Source organism: Bos javanicus, chromosome 14, assembly GCF_032452875.1.
Source record: "Bos javanicus breed banteng chromosome 14, ARS-OSU_banteng_1.0, whole genome shotgun sequence".
Lineage (NCBI taxonomy): Eukaryota > Metazoa > Chordata > Mammalia > Artiodactyla > Bovidae > Bos > Bos javanicus.
Window position 1 is genome coordinate 26,266,567 of NC_083881.1, and position 21,964 is coordinate 26,288,530.

Here is a 21,964-nt window from a genome sequence, read left to right on the forward strand (position 1 = left end):
CTAATAATTCATTTCAGCCCTACTCTAGGTTCCCTTAAATTCATATGGCAAACTATGGAGAACGGTGTGGAGATTCCTTAAAAAACTGGAAATAGAACTGCCATATGACCCAGCAGTCCCACTGCTGGGCATACACACTGAGGAAACCAGAATTGAAAGAGACACGTGTACCCTCATGTTCATCGCAGCACTGTTTACAATAACCAGGACATGGAAGCAACCTAGATGTCCATCGGCAGATGAATGGATAAGAAAGCTGTGGTATGTATACACAATGGAGTATTACTCAGCTATAAAAAAAGAACACATTTGAGTCAGTTCTAATGAGATGGATGAAACTGGAGCCTATTATACAAAGTAAGTCAGAAAGAGAAACACCAATACAGTATATTAATGCATATATATGGAATTCAGAAAGATTGTAATGAGTTTTCATTCCAATCCCAAAGAAAGGCAGTGCCAAAGAATGCTCAAACTACCGCACAATTGCATTCATCGCACATGCTAGTAGAGTAATGCTCAAAATTCTCCAAGCCGGGCTTCAGCAGTACATGAACCGTGAACTTCCAGATGTTCAAGCTGGTTTTAGAAAAGGCAGAGGAACCAGAGATCAAATTGCCAACATCCGCTGGATCATTGAAAAAGCAAGAGAGTTCCAGAAAAACATCTATTTCTGCTTTATTGACTATGCCAAAGCCTTTGTGTGGATCACAATAAACTGTGGAAAATTCTTCAAGAGATGGGAATACCAGACCACCTGACCTGCCTCTTGAGAAACCTGTATGCAGGTCAGGAAGCAACAGTTAGAACTGGACATGGAACAACAGACTGGTTCCAAATAGGAAAAGGAGTATGTCAAGGCTGTATATTGTCACCTTGCTTATTTAACTTCTATGCAGAGTACATCATGAGAAACGCTGGGCTGGAAGAAGCACAAGCTGGAATCAAGATTGCCGGGAGAAATATCAATAACCTCAGATATGCAGATGACACCACCCTCATGGCAGAAAGTGAAGAGGAACTAAAAAGCCTTTTGATGAGAGTGAAAGAGGAGAGTGAAAAAGTTGGCTTAAAGCTCAACATTCAGAAAACGAAGGTCATGACATCTGGTTCATCACTTCATGGGAAATAGATGGGGAAACAGTGGAAACAGTGTCAGACTTTATTTTTCTGGGCTCCAAAATCACTGCAGATGGTGACTGCAGCCATGAAATTAAAAGACACTTACTCCTTGGAAGAAACGTTATGACCAACCTAGATAGCATATTGAAAAGCAGAGACATTACTTTGCTAACAAAGGTCCGTTTAGTCAAGGCTATGGTTTTTCGTGTGGTCATGTATGGATGTGAGAGTTGGACCATAAAGAAAGCTGAGCACCAAAGAATTGATGCTTTTGAACCGTGGTGTTGGAGAAGACTCTTGAGAGTCCCTTGGACTTCAAGGAGATCTAACCAGTCCATTCTGAAGGAGATCAGCCCTGGGATTTCTTTGGAAGGAATGATGTTAAAGCTGAAATTCCAGTACTTTGGCCACCTCATGCAAAGAGTTGACTCGTTGGAAAAGACTCTGATGCTGGGAGGGATTGGGGGCAAGAGGAGAAGGGGATGACAGAGGATGAGATGGCTAGATGGCATCACTGACTCGATGGATGTGAGTCTGAGTGAACTCCAGGAGTTGGTGATGGACAGGGAGGCCTGGCATGCTGTGATTCATGGGGTCATAAAGAGTCGGACATGACTGAGTGACTGAACTGAACTGAACTGTACTGAATGACAACTGTATATGCAAGATAGCAAATGAGACACAGATGTAAAAAACAGACTTTTGGACTATGTGGGAGAAGGCGAGGGTGGGATGATTTGAGAGAATAGCATTGAAACATGTATATTACCATATGTAAAACAGATGACCAGTGCAAGTTCAGTGCGTGAAGCAGGGCACTCAAAGCCGGTGCCCTGGGACAACCCAGAGGGATGAGGTAGGGAGGGAGGTGGGAGGGGTGTTCAGGATGTGAGGACACATGTACCCCCGTGGCTGATTCATGTTGACGTTTGGCAAAAAAACACCATACATATTTTAAAGTAATTAGCCTCCAATTAAAATAAATGAATTTTTAAAAAATTCACATGGCAATATTTTGATCATTATTTGTACCTTGGCTTCATAATGCTTTAAGCTATCATCATATAATCATAATCATTATCACCATGATTATTATTATTATTAACGGCAGTGATGGACCTCATCCAGTAAGGCTGGTGGTTCTTCACATTTCAATGATCACGTTCATCTTTCAGATCAAAGAAAACCAGGAATCCTGTCTCTAGAAACAAGTCACGTGTTTCAAACACTACTTTATGTAGACAGGTCTTCTACAGCTGGAGTCAGTAAACATTCTCGATAAAGGCCAGATAGTAAGTACTTTAAGCTTTGTGCATCAGGAGGCAAAATGGGAGTATTATTTAGGAACTTACATTGCAAAAGACCTTTTCAAGAAAATGGGAGCTATTAAGGAAGCATTTCATGCAAGGATGGACTATATGGGATAAGAGATAGAAACGGTAAGGACTTAACAGAAGCAGAAGATATTAAGAGGAGGAGGCAAGAACACACAAAAGAACTATACAAAAAGATCTTAATGACCCAAAGAACCATCATGGTGTGGTCACTCACCTAGACCCAGACATTCTGGAGGGTGAAGTTAAGTGGGCCTTTAGGAAGCATTACAGAGCTAGTGGAAGTGGTGGAATTCCAGCTGAACTATTTAAAATCCTAAAAGATGATGCTATTAAAGTGCTGCACTCAATATGTCAGCAAATTTGGAAAACTCAGCAATGGCCACAGAACTGGAAAAAGGTCAATTCCAAAGAAAGACAATGCCAAAAAATGTTCAAACTACCACACAATTGCACTCATTTCACATGCCAGGAAGGTTATGTTCAAAATCCTTTAAACTAGGCTTCAGCAGTATATGAACTGAGAACTTCCAGATGTTTAAGCTGGGTCTCGAAGAGAGGCAGAGGAACCAAAGATCAAAATGCAAAATGGGTCATGGAGAAAGCAAGAGAATTTCAGAAAAACATCTGCTTCACTGACTACGTTAAAGCCTTCGACTGTGTGGATTAAAATTTTTTAAAGAAATGGGAATACCAGGTAACCTTACCTGCCTCCTGAGAAATCTGTATGAAGGTCAAGAAGCAATAGTTAATACCAGACATGAAACAACAGACTGGTTCAAAATTGGAAAAAGAGTATAACAAGGCTGTACATTGGCACCCTGCTAATTTAACTTATATGCAGACTACATTATGTGAAATATCAGGCTGGATGAATCACAAGTTGGAATCAACATTGCTGGGAGAAATATCTACAACCTCAAATATGCAGATGATGCCACTCTAATGGCAGAAAGTGAAGAGGAACTAAAGAGGCCTCTTGATGGGAGTGAAAGAGGAGAGTGAAAAAACTGGCTTGATACTCAACATTGAAAAAACTAAAATCATGGCATCCGGTCCCATCACTTCATGGCAAATAGAAGGGGAAAAAGTGGAAGCAGTGACAAATTTAATTTTCCTGGCCTCCAAAATCACTGCAGACGATGACTGCAACCATGAAATTAAAAGATGCTTGCTTCTTCTAAGGAAAGCTATGACAAAACTAGACAACAGATTTAAAAGCAGAGACATCATTTTGCCGACAAAGGTCCACATAGTCAAAGCTGTGGTTTTTCCAGTAGTTATATACGAATGTGAGAGTGGGTCTATAAGAAGGCTGAGCACCGAAGAATAGATGTTTTCTAATTGTGCTGGAGAAGATTCTTGGGAGTTCTTTGGATGGCAAGGAGATCAAACCAGTCAATCCTAAAGGAAATCAACCCTGAGTATTCATTGGAAGGACTGGTGCTGAAGCTGAAGCTCCAATATTTTGGCCACCTGATGTGAAGAGCTGACTCATTGAAAAAGACTGTTACTGGGAAAGATTGAAGGCAAAAGGAGAAGAAGACGGAGGATGAGATGGTTAGATAGCATCCAGGACTCAATGGACACGAGTTTGAGCGAACTCTGGGAGGTAGTGGAGGAGAGAGGAGTCTGGCGTGCTGCAGTCCATGGGGTTTTAAAGAGTGGGACACGACTTAGTGACTGAACAACAGTTACAAAAGAAAACAGATTCCCACTGATTTTAACTTATAAAGTCCAAAATATCATAACTGAGTATGATGTTTTGTAATCAGATCAGATCAGTCGCTCAGTCGTGTCCGACTCTTTGCGACCCCATGAATCGCAGCACGCCAGGCCTCCCTGTCCATCACCAACTCCCGGAGTTCACTCAGACTCACGTCCATCGAGTCAGTGATGCCATCCAGCCATCTCATCCTCTGTCATCCCCTTCTCCTCTTGCCCCCAATCCCTCCCAGCATCAGAGTCTTTTCCAACGAGTCAACTCTTCGCATGAGGTGGCCAAAGTACTGGAGTTTCAGCTTTAGCATCATTCCTTCCAAAGAAATCACAGGGCTGATCTCCTTCAGAATGGACTGGTTGGATCTCCTTGCAGTCCAAGGGACTCTCAAGAGTCTTCTCCAACACCACAGTTCAAAAGCATCAATTCTTCGGCGCTCAGCCTTCTTCACAGTCCAACTCTCACATCCATACATGACCACAGGAAAAACCATAGCCTTGACTAGACGAACCTTTGTTAGCAAAGTAATGTCTCTGCTTTTAAATATGCTATCTAGGTTGGTCATAACTTTCCTTCCAAGGAGTAAGCGTCTTTTAATTTCATGGCTGCAGTCACCATCTGCAGTGATTTTGGAGCCCAAAAAATAAAGTCTGACACTGTTTCCACAGTTTCCCCAGAATGGAGTTTGTAAGGAGGGAAAAAAGGAAAATGTTTCACTTCATTTGAGGAGGAAGATATGTGGACTCCAGCCTAGACATTTACAACTAAGCCTCCTGTTTACATTTCCTGGGGCAGAAAAATTGTGGGCTTCAGGCCAAATACTTAAAACCAGCCTCTTGTTTGCATTTCCTGAGATAGGAGCTAGGTGGGCTCCGGGTTAGACATTTTCAGTCAGCCTTCTGTTTGCACTTCAAAATAGAAATAACAACAGAAACAGGTTAATAGCCAGGCATTGTCTCTGGAGGACACCTTATTTAACATGGAGCAGGTACTTCTAGAATATATATTCATTTATTTATTCGGCTGGGCTGGGTCTTCACTGAGGCACTCAGGATCTTTAGACGTGGCATGCAAATTCTTAGTTGCACCATGTGGGATCTAGTTCTGTGACCAGGAATCAGACTCGGGTCCCCTGCATTGGGAGCCTGGAGTCTTAGCCACTGGACCACCGGGGAAGTCCCCTGAAGACATTTTTAAGATACCAGTCATAGCAAGAAGAGAGAGGGGCTAAATCTTGTCTGAGTAAAAGATCAAGAGGTCATATATTTCCCATCCTTGGAACAAAGGAGACACTGCATATACACAGAAAGGCTCCTTAGGGGTCAAAAAGGAGGGGCACCACCCTGAGTAGGTGATGCCAAAATCCCCCATAGGCCTCTGGGCTGGAATTCATCTTGGAAAAAAGTTGCACATGTATGTTGGGAAGGGTCCTAGGGCAGGGCAGGTGTGGAAAACGATACCAGATAATTGGCCAAGGGTAAACAAAGACCCAAACGAACTGTCCTATATAAATGACTTAACCAGCTCTTTACTGTGCTCCTCCTCATTACGGGGGACGCCTGCACCCCTTCTGTCCTGGAGCGTATTACTGCCTTGCTGTGTCTTAACTACACAAATTGTCTGTGTGCTCTCCCACTTGTTGTGTTGTGTCTTTAAGCATAGACTTTGTTCTCACAGTCTTTGCCACCTTGAGAAATGCAGTTTTCATGGAGGGCAAGGGCAGGGGAGCTTTGCTTCTATCCTCTAGCCCCCGGTGGACTAGCAGCTACAAGTCCTGGTTTTTCATCCAGGCTACCCAGGTTCAACTCCTGGGCAGGGAACTAAGATCTTGATTCAAGCCACTGCTCACTGCTGCCTCTCTGAGATCACACTGAGGTTCAAAGTGAGTATTTCCTATCGTCTAATTGATTGAAAATGTCCTACTGTAAAGATCACTCTGAGTGCAATGGTTGTGAAACCCAGACAGGGGGCTAGATTTGCTAATCTGTGCTTTAAGTTGCCCTCGGAGGAAGACTCTGGTCTAGACTATTTTAGGGAGGCCCTGTTGGGACACCATTACAGCTGTGCAGGGCTCTTGACCCTGGTGGTAGGAGAGAAGCCCATGCAGAAGCCTCATCTGGGGGCAGCAAGGATTCTTGGGACCGTGGTCCCAGGGCAGGGCTGGCTGGCAGGTGAATGAGGAACACACCCCTACAGTTTAGAGCTACAACCAAGAATGCACAGAATACTCAATTCTATTAACCTACCTTCTGTGACCTCAATAAAACTCTCAATAATCAGCAAGAATAACAATGCATACAAAAAGAAATTCTTTTGCCCAGTAGTTGAAAATTGAAATGTACAAAGCACCTGAGCGGATAAGCTTTTTAATGAATAAAATTATTTCCTTAATCTGCAGTTATCTTTCAATCAATACTCACTTACAGAGATGCAAAAAAAAAAAAATCTTGAAAATCTAAAATAGCTAAGAATAAATCATAACAAACTAATCAAGAGTCAGCGTTCAACAAAAATGATTATGTAGAAATTTTAGCTTTTCCTCTCCCAGTGAATCTTTTTCTCTTAAAAACATTCCACAGTAACAGTCAATCACAAGAGAAATGTAATTCTATATAATGTTTTCAGGCCTATAATGTTTGAAAAGCTTAGGCCACTAAGAAGAGCCATAAATGCATCTCACTGTCTGTTGGAACCCATCGTTTCATCTCAATAATGGTTAAGTAAAGAAATAACTGCGTCCATAAATGGCAGCTCCCTTGATGGACAAGCGGGGCGGCACCGTTTGGGTGGTAAACTTTATGCAAGTGCGCCACCTAGTGGATATCTCCAAAATGTTCAATAAAATAAAAGTTGCATGTACCCCTGTTGGCTGCAGAAATGAAAGATACAGACAGAAAGAAGCATCTTCTGTATCAGTCAATGACATCATGCTGGATGCTCATTTTCTCTTTTTCTATTTTCCACTTTCTTGCGTGTCCCTCCATGTCTTTCCCCAGGGACGACTCAAAGACAGATGGTGCATGCTAAGTCGCTTCAGTCATGTCTGACTCTTTGCAACCCCATGACTGTAGCCCAGCAGGCTCCTCTGTCCATGGGATTCTCCAGGCAAGAACACTGGACTGGGTTGCCATGCCCTCCTCCAGGGGATCTTCCCAACCCAGGGACTGAACCATCATCTGTCTCCTGCCTTTGGCGGTTCAGTTCAGTCACTCAGACGTGTCCAACTCTTTGCAACCCCATGGACTGCAGCACACCAGGCCTCCCTGTCCATCATCAACTCCTGGAGTTTACTCAAACTCATGTCCATCGTGTTGGTGATGCCATCCAGCCATCTCATCCTCTGTTGTCCCCTTCTCCTCCTGCTCCCAATCCCTCCCAGCATCAGAGTCTTTTCCAATGAGTCAACTCTTTGCATGAGGTGGCCAAAGTACTGGAGTTTCAGTTTTAGCATCATTCCTTCCAAAGAACACCCAGGGCTGATCTCCTTTAGAATGGACTGGTTGGATCTCCTTGCAGTCCAAGGGACTCTCAAGTGTCTTCTTCTCCAACACCACAGTTCAAAAGCATCAATTCTTCGGCGCTCAGCTTTCTTCACAGTCCAACTCTCACATCCATACATGACCACTGGAAAAACCATAGCTTTGACTAGATGGACCTTTGTCGGCAAAGTACTGTCTTTCCTTTTTAATATGCTGTCTAGGTTGGTCATAGCTTTTCTTCCAAGGAACAAGCGTCTTTTAATTTCATGGCTGCAGTCACCATCTGCAGTGATTTTGGAGTTCAAAAAAATAAAGTCTGTCATCGTTTCCATTATTTCCCCATCTATTTGCCATGAAGTGATGCGACTAGATGCCATGATCTTAGTTTTCTGAATGTTGAGTTTTAAGTCAACCTTTCACTCTCTTCTTTCACTTTCATCAAGAGGCTCTTTAGTTCTTCTTCACTTTCTGCCATAAGGGTAGTGTCATCTGCATATCTGAGGTTATTGATATTTCTCTTGGCAATCTTGATTCCAGCAGGTACTTTATCCAGCCTGGCATTTCACATGATGTACTCTGCATATAAGTTAAATAAGCAGGGTGACAATATACAGCCTTGACGTACTCCTTTCCTGATTTGGAACCAGTCTGTTTTTCCACGTCCAGTTCTAAGTGTTGCTTCTTGACCTGCATACAGATTTCTTAGGAGGCAGGTAAGGTGGCCTGGTATTCCCATCTCTTGAAGAATTTTTCACAGTTTGTCATGATCCACACAGTCAAAGGCTTTGGCATAGTCAATAAAGCAGAAGTAGATGTCTTTCTGGAACTCTCGTGCTTTTTCAATGATCCAGTGGATGTTGGCAATCTGATCTCTGGTTCCTCTGCCTTTTCTAAATCTAGCTTGAACATCGGGAAGTTCACAGTTCATGTACTTTTGAAGCCTGGCTTGCAGAATTTTGAGCATTACTTTGCTAGTGTGTGAGATTAGTATAATAGTGTGGTAGTTTGAGCATTCTATGGCATTGCTTTTCTTTGGGATTAGAATGAAAACTGACCTTTTTCAGTCCTATGGCCACTGTTGAGTTTTCCAAATTTGCTGGCATATTGAGTGCAACACTTTCACAGCACCATCTTTTAGGATTTGAAATAGCTCAACTGGAATGCCATCATCTCCACTAGCTTTGTTCATAGTGATGCTTTCTAAGGCCCACTTGACTTCATATTCCAGGATGTCTGATTCTAGGTGAGTGACCACACCATCATGGTTAACTGGGTCATGAAGATCTTTTTTGTACAGTTCTTCTGTGTATTCTTGCCACCTCTTCTTAATATCTTCTTCTTCTGTTAGGTCCACACAATTTCTGTCCTTTATCAAGCCCATCTTTGCATGAAATGTTCCCATGGTATCTCTAATTTTCTTGAAGAGATCTCTAGTCTTTCCCATTCTATTGCTTTCCTCTATTTATTTGCACTGATCACTGAGGAAGGCTTTCTTATCTCTTCTTGCTATTCTTTGGAACTTTGCATTCAAATGGGTATATCTTTATTTTTCTACTTTGCCTTTAGCTTCTCTTCTTTTCTCAGCTATCTGTAAGACCTCCTCAGACAATCATTTTTCCTTTTTGCATTTCTTTTTCTTGGGGGTGGTCTTGATCACTGCCTCCTGTACAGTGTCACAAACCTCCATCCATATTTCTTCAGGCACTCTGTCTATTAGATCTAATCCCTTGAATCTATTTGTCATTTCCACTGTATAATCGTAAGGGATTTGATTTAGGTCATACCTGAATGGTCTAGTGGTTTTCCCTACTTTCTTCAATTTAAGTCTGAATTTGGCAATAAGGAGTTGATGATCTGAGCCACAGTCAGCCTCCACTTTTGTTTTTGCTGACTGTATACAGCTTTTCCATTTTTGGCTGCAAAGAATAGAATCAATCTGATTTTGGAATTGACCAGCTGGTGATGTCCATGTGTAGAGTCTTTTCTTGTGTTGTTGGAAGAGGGTGTTTGCTATGACCAATACATTCTCTTGGCAAAACTCTGTTAGCCTTTGACCTGCTTCATTTTGTACTCCAAGGCCAAATTTGCCTTTTACTCCAGGTATCTCTTGACTTCCTACTTTTGCATCCCAGTCCCCTATAATGAAAAGGATATCTTCTTTGGGTGTTAGTTCTAGGAGGTCTTCATAAGAGCCATTCAACTTCAGCTTCTTCAGTATTTCTTACTGGTCGGGACATTGACTTGGATTATTGCAATATTGAATGGTTTGCCTTGGAAATGAACAGAGATCATTCTGTCATTTTTGAGATTGCACCCAAGTACTGCATTTAGACATTCTCTTTTGTTGACTATGAGGGCTACGCCATTTCTTCTAAGGGCTTCTTGCCCACGGTGTAGATATAATGGTCATCTGAGTTAAATTCACCCATTCTGGTCCATTTTAGTTCACTGATTCCTAAAAGGTCAATGTTCACTCTCGCCATCTGTTTGACCACTTCCAATTTGCCTTGATTCACAGATCTAACATTCCAGGTGCCCATGCAATACAGCATCAGACTTTACTTCCATCACCAGTCACCACAACTGGGTGTTGTTTTTGCTTTGGCTCCATCCCTTCATTCTTTCTGGAGTTATTTCTCCGCTCTTCTCCAGTAGCATTTTGGGCACCTACCAACCTGGGGAGTTTATCTTTCAGTGTCCTATCTTTTGCCTTTTCATACTGTTCATGGGGTTCTCAAGGCAAGAATACTGAAGTGGTTTCCATTCCCTTCTCCAGTGGGCCACGTTTTGTCAGAACTCTCCACCATGACCCATCCATCTTGGGTGGCCCTACACAGCATGGCTTATAGTTTTATTGAGTTAGACAAGGCTGTGGTCCATGTGATCAGTTTGATTGGTTTTCTGTGATTGTGGTTTTCAGTCTATCTGCCCTCTGATGAAGAAGGATAAGAGGCTTATGGAAGCTTTCTGACGGGAGAGACTGACTGAGGGGGAAGCTGGGTCTTGTTCTGATGGGCGGGGCCATACTCAGTAAATCTTTAATCCAATTTTCTGTTGATGGGCAGGGCTGTGTTCCCTCCCTGTTGTTTGACCTGAGGCCAAACTATGGTGCAGGTGATGAGGATAATGGCGACCTCCTTCAAAAGGTCCCATGTACAGACTGCTACACTCAGTGCCCCCAACCCTGCTGCAGGCCACCACCAACCCATGGCCTCTGATGGAGACTCCTGGACACTCACGGGCAAGTCTGGGTCAGTCTCCTTTGGCAGGTGGGTTCTTTAGAACTAGTACCACCTGGGAAGCCCCAAAGACTGATGTTTGCCTGCTGAGCGTTCCTTGGGGGGTGCTCTAGAGAAAGGAAGGGGAGTGAAGAGAACAGCACTTGACAGAGGAGAGGGCTGGGCTGTGAGGCCAGCACACCCCGCTCCTGTGAGGCCAATTGGAGGGGAGGTGCCACATCAGGGCTCAGCATCAGTCTTGGTTGGACCCTTGCAGCCAGTGGTCTGGTGACCGGGAGCCCACTGATGACCCACACTTCACCTCCGATCCTGCCAGCCGGACTGCTCCATCCGCAGGCCACATGGCCAGCCCTGGGGAGGTTGGTGAGAGAGGAGGCTGGGTGGCTCCAGTCTGTAGATCTCACCTGCAGAACAAAGCCCTTCCTACCGGGTGCTCGACCATCTGCTTCTTCCCCAGATTCGCTCAAGCCTGAGGGTCCAGGCTTTCCCCTCGCAGGCTTCTGACAGCCCTCCAGGCCATCAGCCACTGCTTGGGAAGCCATGAGCCTCGGCTGTTCTCCTTACGCACTGAGTGGAGTGATCAGGTGCTCCATCCAACTCTGGGCCCCTAGGATGTCCCATCCCCTCTGTCCTTCAGGGCCTGCCTACATGGGGCCAGAGGACAGCACCGTCCATTCCTAGCCAGCAGCTTATTCCAGGCTGAACTAAGCTTGGCCCTGATTCTCCTCCTCAGCTGGTCAAAGGCATTCCTGTCCCCCCATGCAACATAGCTATGAGCTGATGGAGGTGGGAGGGCCAGGACACCTGTGATGGATGGAATGGACTCTGAAATCCCATCTTTTGTACCCAAACTGTCACCCCAAGGGGAGGTGATGAAATGAGGAAGACAAAGCAAATGGGAAGAATCCTACATTTCCTATGTAATATGTAATTCATATGTAATAAGAAATGATGTGCTTAGTCACTCAGTCGTGTCCGACTCTTTGTGCCCCCATGGACTGTAGCCCACCAGGCTCCTCTGTCCATGGGCATTCTCCAGGCAAGAACATTGGAGTGGGTTGCCATGCCCTCCTCCAGGGGATCTTCCCAATCCAGGGGTCAAACCCAGGTCTCCCACATTGCAGGCAGATTCTTTACTGACTGAGCTACCAGGGAAGTGCAAGAAATGATGGAAGGGAAGAAATAAGCACACTGAAGGATGCATGTGGAAACCTGGAACCTTCCGCACTGGCCTTGCAGCCTCCTGCAAGGAGGCTGTCTGGCCTCCCCCACCTCTGCTCCCTCTCAGACGCCTTCAGTTCTCCGGTTCCTAAACCTCTAAGAGTTGGAGTGACCCACCCAGTCCTGGACCACTTCTCTTTCCTTCCCACGCTCATGGGTTTCCCCCAGTCTCCTCTTTGTGCTCTGCATCCCAGATTTGAATCTCCCTACACATCCCGGACTGTGTGCCTCATTGTGTAAGCACCACCTGAATCCAGGTGACAGGAAACCAGTTCAAGCCTGACAACCCGAGCTCACAACTGAGCACCCAGGACTGGGCTTCTGACACCCCCCGGACTTCCAGTCGACTTTATTTTTTCCAGTATCTCAGGCCAAAAACATGGAATCATCCTTGACTCCTCTTCCTCTCACCCCTTCATCCAATCCAATCCACAAGCAAATCCTGTCAACAACATAGTTAAAACCCCTCCAGAACTCCACCACCTCTCACCAGGTCTCCAGGAATCACGGTGGTTCAGGCCACGGTCGGCTCCTGGCTTCCTGTGTTTGAACTGCTCTCCTGGTCTCTGCCTTTGCCCCAATGTCTGCTCTCTGGCCTTTGCAGAGGAGTGGCTTCTGACATGACAACGTATTTATAGCTAAAAGTAGTCCAGGTAGAATGGATATGTGTGTATGTATGGCTGAGTCCCTTTGCTGTCCACCTAAAACTATCACAGCATTGTTAATCGGCTCTACTCCAATATAAAATAAATAGTTTAAAAACAAAAAAGTCCTTGCATGGAGGCTGTTGCCAGTGAAGAAGACAGGAAGGTGGTGTGAATGAACCCTGGCTAAAATGGCTTGTAAGAAAGTAGAGCCCGATCTTTCTCGCAGGCTTGATTTTCTGAGCAGAGAACCGTCCTTCTTCCCGGAATAGAAGGAAAACTCCCGTCGCAGGTGATACTTTCTGAAAGGCACTTTGAAAACAACCCCCTCCCCATCCCTTGTAAACCACAGCTGTTAAAATCCAGAGGTACCCAGTTAGCCGTGAGAGATTTCTTTCCAACACATCTAATCAATGAGACGCTGCTAGGAAAACCTCGGCGTGCGTCGCTTATGCCTGGTCGCTGCGCCGTGACACTCAGCCGGGGCCTGGCGCCAGCCGAGAGGATCATTGACGCGTTGAAGGTTAGGCCAGCAGTCACAACACTGCCACCTGCCTTCTGGCTGGGAAGAGCGAGCCTGCCAGGAAAAGTCAGCGCCAGCCTTACGTGTCCTTCCCCTGCCAGGGGCTGGAGGACACAGTTAGATGTCAGCCCCACCTCCCACCTGCCACTCGACCTTGGCCATGAGTCAGCCTCCCCCCTTGGCCCTCTGCATTTCACCAGCCAAGTGGTGACAATTGTGATCACCTGTCTTCCTCACCTGATCTTTAGGGCTTTCACGGGTCTCATTTTCAGAGAGTGTTTCCACATCCTTGACAGGGCATCGCTACCCTACGTCAGGAGAAAGCCATTATCGTTGTTGATCTCAGAGCCAAGAGTGAGATGCTTTTTCAGGCTTAGTGCCAATAAGGTGGTACTATAATATCTAACATTTATACAACATTTTCCATCACACACATTCACACGAGCCTGCTGCTCGTGTGACTCATGTCCGACTCAGTGACCCCACAGATTGCAGCCCACCTGGCTCCTCTGTCCATGGGGTTCTCCAGGCAAGAATACTGGAGTGTGTTACCATTCCCTTCTCCAGGCGATCTTCCTGACCCAGGTATTGAACCCACATCCCTTGCATCTCCTGCATTGGCAGGCGGATTCTTTACCACTGTGCCACACACACACACGCACACAAACACACAGACACAAGTATCTAAAAGTTCACAGCGTTGCTATACATTTATTGTGCACGACTTTGAAATATGAATTTATTGTGCACGACTTTGAAATATGAATTTATTGTGCACGACTTTGAAATATGAATTTATTGTTGCGGTTCCTTTCTTAGAAAGGCCGTGAGCTTCAGAGTGGCCTGTTACAGTGAAGAGTTTCTGCAGAGATGCTCAGTCCAGATGGCTGGAGCTGGCCTCCGATTCTCAGTTCATTAAACAGTCTGGCTCTCACCAACAGGCCTCTCATTGTAAGGCAGCTGGGGCCTCAGCTGATGTCAAAAGCCCCATTCTCCAGCGGGTGGACCGTTCTCATGAAGCGTGCCCGCCGGCATCCTGCGCCGATAGTGACAGGGCTGGCCCGCCAATGCGGTTGCCACCAGCACGGTCGCTTCTCCCCCATCGCACGCTCCTCAGCGCCTTTCCAGAGCCCGACACAAAGCTCGATTCAGACTTTGCCTTTGACCGAGGTGCACTTGGCCTGCAGATGGACGGAGGAGAGGAAAAAGGAGTCCCAGTGTGTCTCCATGCCCGCCCGCCTGGGAAAGCTTGGGGACTCCTGGCTCCGTTACCAGCCTGGACTCGAGATGAAACACAAATCAGAAAGTTGCCAATGGTTTCATTCAGGCTACGAAACCGGGTTAATGCAACTCTGTGAGTGAGACGGTCAATGCACAAAAGCCAGGAAATCCAAGACTGCTATTCCCACAGCCTGCGGAGTGGTCCACACACTGGGGACTGTGCCTCTGCCTGGACCCCCAGCTGCATCCTTGCCAAGCGGAGAGCCCAGGCGCATCCCGGGAATACACTCGCAGCAAGGGGTTTGATCAAGGGAAACAGGGGCTCTGCATTCATTGCAGCATGATTTGTGTAAGGAAATAATGCCATTTGCAGCAACATGGATAGATCTAGAGGTTATCATACTAATGAAGTAAGTCAGAAGAAGAGAAATATGTGATACCCCTTATAGGTGGAATAAAAAAAAAATGATACAAATGAACTTATTTACAAAACAGACTCACAGACATAAAACAAACTTATGATTGTCAAAGGGAAAGAGGTGGAGATAAAGTAGGAAATTGGGATTAACAGCTACACACTGTTCTATATAAAATAAACAAGGACCCTCTGTATAGAACAGGGAACTATATTCAGTATCTTGTAAAAACCTGCAATGGAAAAGAAATCGAAAAACTGAACCACTTTGCTGTACACCTGAAAGTAATACAACACTGTTAATCAACTATTCTTCCATTTTTTTAAGATTTTTTTTTTTTGTATATTCCTAACAGTTAATTTTTTAAATTTTAATTGGAGGCCAATTACTTTACAATACTGTGGTGGTTTTTGCCATAGATTCACATGAATCAGCCATGGGTGTACATGGGTTCCCCATCCTGAACCCCTCTCCCACCTCCCTCCCCATCCCATCCCCCAGGGTCATCCCAGTGCACCAGCCCTGAGCACCCTGTCTCATGCGTCGAACCTGGACTAGCGATCTATTTCACATATGATAATATACATGTTTCAATGCTATTCTCTCAAATCATCCCACCCTCGCCTTCTCCCACAGAGTCCAAAAGACTGTTCTATACATCTGTATGTCTTTTGCTGTCTCGCATATAGGGTCATCGTTAAATTACCATCTTTCTAAATTCTGTATACGCGTTAATATACTGTATTGGTGTTTTTCTTTCTGACTTACTTCGCTCTGTATAATAGGCTCCAGTTTCATCCACCTCATTAGAACTGATTCAAATGCATTCTAAAAGATGTATTTATTCATTTTTGGCTGTGCTGGGTCTTCGTTGCTGCTCAGGCTTTTCTCTAGTTGAGGGGAGCAGGGGGCTTCCTTCTCTTCCCTGTGGTGTAAGCACTCCTTATTTCGATGGCTTCTCTTGTTGCAGAGCACAGACCCTAGGCTCGAGGGCTTCAGTAGTTACAGCACATGGGCTTAGCTGCTCCAAGGCATGTGGGATCTTCAGGGATTGAACCCGTGTCCTTTGCATTGGCAGGGAAATTCTTAACCACTGGACCTCCTGGGAAGCCCTATTTCTTTGATTTAAAAAAAGAAACTGGAAAAAATACTATATAACATACTGACTGAGAAGTACACACCTGGGGCTTCCCTGGTGGCTCAGTGGTGGAGGGTTTGCCTGCTAATGCAGGAGACACGGGTTCAGTCCTGGTCTGAAAGATCCCACACACCGCGGGGCACCGCAGTTAGAGAGCAGATCCCACTCACTGAAACTAGAGAAAAGCCTAGCAACAAAGACCCAGCACAGCCATAAATAAATAAATAAGGTATTTTACAGAAGTACACACATGGTAAGTGAGCAGCACGCTGAATGTTTGCAAGGCAAAGGCCCCGTGTAATCAGCATTCAGTCACCATGTGGGGTAAAAGCAGCACAGAAGCCCTGGATGTGCCCCCTCCAGCCTCGAACTTCATGATAAAAATTAACAGAAAATATGACACAAATAGAGTCTGAGACTCTAGAGGAGATTAGAAAACCTTATTTGGAAGCATCTCCCGAAATTGAGCCGCACTTGGGGAGGATGGGTGACATTCCTGTCACTAGAGTTTACTCCCAGCCCAGCGGGGTAAGGAATGTGGTTCGTCCAGGAGAGTCCGCAGGTCCTGTCTGAGGTGGATGTACGGCACCCAGTCCTTTCTTCCCGTGGGCAGATACTCCATGTTGAGGAGATGCTTACAATAGATGGTCTCCACCAACGACTCACCTGAGAAGCTCTGTTGAGGGGGCCAGGCCTCTGAGTTGGACTTTCTTTAGCTGCTCCATGTCCTAGTTGCTGCATGTGGGATCTAGTTCCCTAACCAGGAATCGAACCTGGGCTCCCTACACTGGGAGCTCACAAAGTCTTAGCCACTGGACCATCAGGGATGTCCCTGAGTTGGAGCTTCCTGGCCACGAAAATCTCAAAAATTTCCCAAGGAGATCCTCAAGTGCGGTCTGGGTAAGAACAGCTCTCTTGAATTGTTATTCATTTTTCTCTTTCATTAATCAGATCCTTCAGAGCCCTTTCCTCCAACAGATCAAAGGAGGAAGATCCAGGCAGACACAGGAGGGTGCACAGAGGTGCTTCAGGGAGTGTCTCCCCTTCCTGAAATTACGAGGGCTGATTCTGCCTAATCAGATGCTGCTTGGCTGAACGTACCCTCAGAGTCAGTCAAAACCAAGGGCTCTGCCTCCCCTGATCTCACAAAAATCATTTCCCTTTTGTTTGTAACTCCAGGCCTTTTCATATACCTGAAGTACAATCTTTCATCTACACAGCGAACTCCTACACATACTACAAGATCCTGACTAAATGTTCCCACTCCATATACATTTCCTGACTTAGTCCTTCTTCTATGCCCCACAACATCCCATCCCTGGCCCCTTTACAGCTGCTGCATGCATACTTGCTAAGTCAATTCAGTTGTATACGACTCTTTTGCGACCTCATGGACTGAGGCCCACCAGGCTCCTCTGTCCATGGGATTCTCCAGGCAAGAATAATGCAGTAAGTTGCCATGCCCTCCTCCAGGGGATCTTCCTGACTTACAGCTCCTACCACATTGTAATTACCCTTCTCGATGCCTCCCCCGTGAATGGACTGAGGCTCTCCTCTTTCTACCTCCGCATTCTCAGAGCCTAGGATGGAAACTGGGACACGCTGAATAAGTAGAAAAACGAATGGACAAGTGCCTAGGTTGCATGAGCAGCTTACAAGTGCTACATAATGTACAAATGGCTCTATTTCCATTTGTTCCATAACCAACACACAGATGGCTCTCTGGAACTCACAAGCCCCTTTTCCTGTAGACAGCCATTCTTCTTCTTACCTTCTAAGTGAATAGACAATTCTTTCAAATTTCAACAGCAACTAGAAACTCTACACCTTCACTGTGTCATTGTTAGCAAAATGATATCTTTCTTTTTAGCTATCATTATTCTCTGACGCACTTCCAAAGTCTAACATTCCAATGGGCCTTTTGTGTCTTTCTTTTACCCCAAATGGAGCAAATAGAGCCCTTGGAAATAACATCTAGAAAGTGTGCCTGAAATCCACCACCCAGGGAACAATGGCATTGCAACCACTCCTTGTCTACACTGCCATTCACGGGCAGCTCTGTTCCTGTGTGTGTGTGTGTGTGTGTGTGTGTGTGTGTGTTCAGTCATGTCTGACTTTGCAACCCAGTGGAGTGTAGCTCACCAGGTTCCTCTGTCCATGGAATTTCCCAGGCAAGAACACTGGAGCGTGTTACTATTTCCTCCTCCAGGGGATCTTCCTGACCCAGGGATCAAACCCACATCTCTTGCGTCTCCTGCTTTGGCAGGCAGATTCTTTACCACTGCAACCACCTGGGAGCCCAGTTCTGCTCCTGCCAGGTGTGTATACGCAGCAAGTGATTTCCTGGGAAGAACAAGCCACCAGCAGCCAGGGCAGTGGCGGTGAGCTGAGATCCAGGGGTGGCGCTGTTCCTTGGGAGCTGATTGTCTCCTCCATGGAGGAAATGCTTTGGAATCACAGTCCTAGCATCTGAGGCATTTCTACACTCCAAGAGCAGCCACGTGGCAGAAGCATAGTCCAAATAAGGCATTTGAGTGCTTGAAGAAAATGGAATAAAAATTGTAAAGGTTAGAGGAAGAGAGAATTGAATGGGTTGGAGATAAGTGATATTAACCAGGATATTCCTTTCCCAGGGGAAATCAGTGAGGGAACACATAAAGAAAGTATGTAAACAGCACCATTAACAGTCACAGATCTCACAGTCTCAAAGTATTACAAGAATTTCAGAGCCAGAGGCAATGCTAGAGACCATAGAAATCAAACCCATAAATCATTGCAGATGGTGATTGCAGCCATGAAATTAAAAGACGCTTACTCCTTGGAAGGAAAGTTACAAACAACCTAGACAGCATATTAAAAAGCAGAGACATCACTTTGTCAACAAAGGTCCTTCTACTCAAGGCTATGGTTTTTCCAGTAGTCATGTATGGATGTCAGAGTTGGACTATAAAGAAAGCTGAGCACCGAAGAATTGATGCTTTTAAACTGTGGTGTTGGAGAAAACTCTTGAGAGTCCCTTAGACTGCAAGGAGATCCAACCAGTCCACCTTAAAGGAGATCAGCCCTTGGTGTTCAGCCCTTGGAAGGACTGATGTTGAAGCTGAAACTCCAATACTTTGGCCACCTGATGTGAAAGCTGATTCATTTGAAAAGACCCTGATGCTGGGAAAGATTGAGGGCAGGAGGAGAAGGGGATGACAGAGGATGAGATGGTTGGATGGCATCACCGACTCAATGGATATGAGTTTGGGTGGACTCCAGGAGTTGATGATGGACAGAGAGGCCTGGCGTGCTGTGGCCCATGGGGTCACAAAGAGTCGGACACAACTGAGCAACTGAGCTGAACTGAACTGAATCTTAGGTATGAAGCAACTGACTTAATAAGACTAACAGTGAACAGCTTTTGTACCAGTGTCAACCATGATATCCACCAATTATTTCAGTTTAAGTGTTGTCAGAAGATCCACCTATCTCCACATATTCCCGCCTGGTGTCTGTTGTGATGTCCATATATTCCCACTATTTTTTCATTCCTTTAGGTAAATTTGTGTTTCTAAGAAATGCACATTAAAAATAAGTCTGTTTTCAAATTGAAGGGTCATCTTCAAAATAAAAACCCTGTGCTCTGAAAGTGTCAAAAGTCATGAAAAGCAAAAAATTTTTTTTTAAAATTTTAAAGCTAGGTTACTCGATTTCCCTACAAAGGAGATAAATGAAACAGTTGGCAATTATTTTTGGCCACACCCCACTCAGCATGCGGGATCCTAATTCCTCAACCAGGGATTAAACCCTTGCTTCCTGCAGTAGAAGCTCAGAGTCTTAACCACTGGACCACAAGGGAAGTCCCAGCAAATTTTGATTAAAGTTTATAGATTGACATTATCAAATCAATGTTAATTTCCTGATTTTGTCCATTTTATTGTGGTTCTGTAAAAGAATGTCCTTATGTTTAGAAAATGCACACTGATTTAGTACTTAGGGTTAAAGGACCATGTGTCACACATATTAAGAACACCCTCTTGTGTGTCCCAGCATGAGTAAGGTCAAGAATAAGGTCACAATTACCCCTGGTGGTTCAGTGGTAAAGGATCAGCCTGCCAAACAGGTGACTCAGGCTTGATTCCTAGCTCAGGAGAAGGAGAAGGAAATGGCAACCCACTCCAGTATTCTTGCCTGGGAAATCCCATGGACAGAGGAGCCTGGCGTGGTATAGTCCATGGGGTTGCAAAAGAGTCGGATATGACTTATTGACTGAACAACAAAAAGAACATCTGCAAAAGACAATGTCACCAAATGTGATGTGCTGGCGTAATGTGGCAGCCTGGACGTCCTCCGCATAATGGTACCCGAGGTGCCGAGCAAAGGGCTTCACATCTCTATTGTCCTTTGTTTCCTCATATGAGGACATGAAGAAGAATCTGAAGAAGAATTGATACACGTGTATGGATAGCTGAATCAATTAGCTGTATAAACTGAAAATAACACACCATTGTAAATCAACTTTACTACAATAGAATAAAAATAAAACCAAAAATACCTGCAACATACACTTACCAAGACCTTACTTGGTGCCAGGTACTATTTCAAGCACTTTCAACCACATCAGTAACAACCTTTTGAAATGAGAAGACAGTCATGGAGAGTAAAGTAGTTTGCTCAAGAAGCTGAGGCTGAAGAGTAGCAGTGACCAAGACTGAATGGCTAGCTTCTACCATATCTCTTCTACTAGTGTTTCTGTGAGACCTAAGTGACCTGATCCAAGCACTGCATTTAGTGCCTTTGTCATGAGAAATGCTCAGTAAAAGTGAGCTCATCTCCAGTGTCAACCTCATGGCTGTCATTGCTGATACTCTGCATAACACCTGCCTTCCTTGGATTCCAAGCCTTGGGTTCTCAGCTTGCTTTTTTGTACTAAGTCTTTTGTAGAGTTCCATCAAATAATGTAACCGATGGACTTCCCTGGTGGTCCAATGGTTAAGAATCTCCCTACCAATGCAGGGGACACAGGTTAGATCCCTGGTCCGGGAAGATCCCATACGTCTCAAAGCAACTAAGCCAGTGCACCATGACTATTAACCTGTGCTCTAGAGCCCAGGAGCTGCAACTACTGAGCCCATGCACCTAGAGCCTGTGCTCCACAACAAGAGAAAGGCCCGGCATGAAGCAATGAAGACCCTGTGTAGCCAAAAATAAATAATTATTTTTAAAAATAATGTAACCTATACACTAAACATCAGATATCTCAGAACAGCCTATAGAAAAATTAAGGGTAACATAGGTGAATATTTTTTTTCTTGTAATAACTTTGTAGCTTGGTTCCATTAAGCTTGGCTGTATGATTCACTTAGACCTGAAGATATTTTTCATACTATTTGGATTCCTTCCATAGGACACCAGAAAGCTGTGGGAAGGAGGGGAGATTTATATTCAATCATTGCCATGGTGCACATATTTGTGGCATGTATTTGGGCTTTTCTCCAGAAATCAGGCTAATATATCTTGTCTAGCAAAACATACAGGATGCCATTCCAACCAGATGTTATTTCACAAGTCACTTTCCTGTTTTTCAAGATGTTTTAGTTCCTTACGGAGTGCCTTTGATGGTTTTCACTTGGTTGCTGTGGATGCTGAGTGGATGGGCCAGTCACTCCATGTTCCCTAAATTCAAATAGAGACCGTTTTAGTTGCTCAGTCTGCCATCACAAAATACCACACACCGACTGCTTAGACAACGTTCATTCATTTCCTTGTGGTTGTGGACACAGGATGTCTGAAATCAAAGTGTCCCTGGGGTAGGTTTGCTCAGAAGTCTCTCTCCTTGGCTTGCTTGGCCATCTTGTCACCGTGTCCTCACGTGGCCCTCCCTTTCTGCATGTCCCGCTCCTAATTTCCCCTAGTCCTTATAAG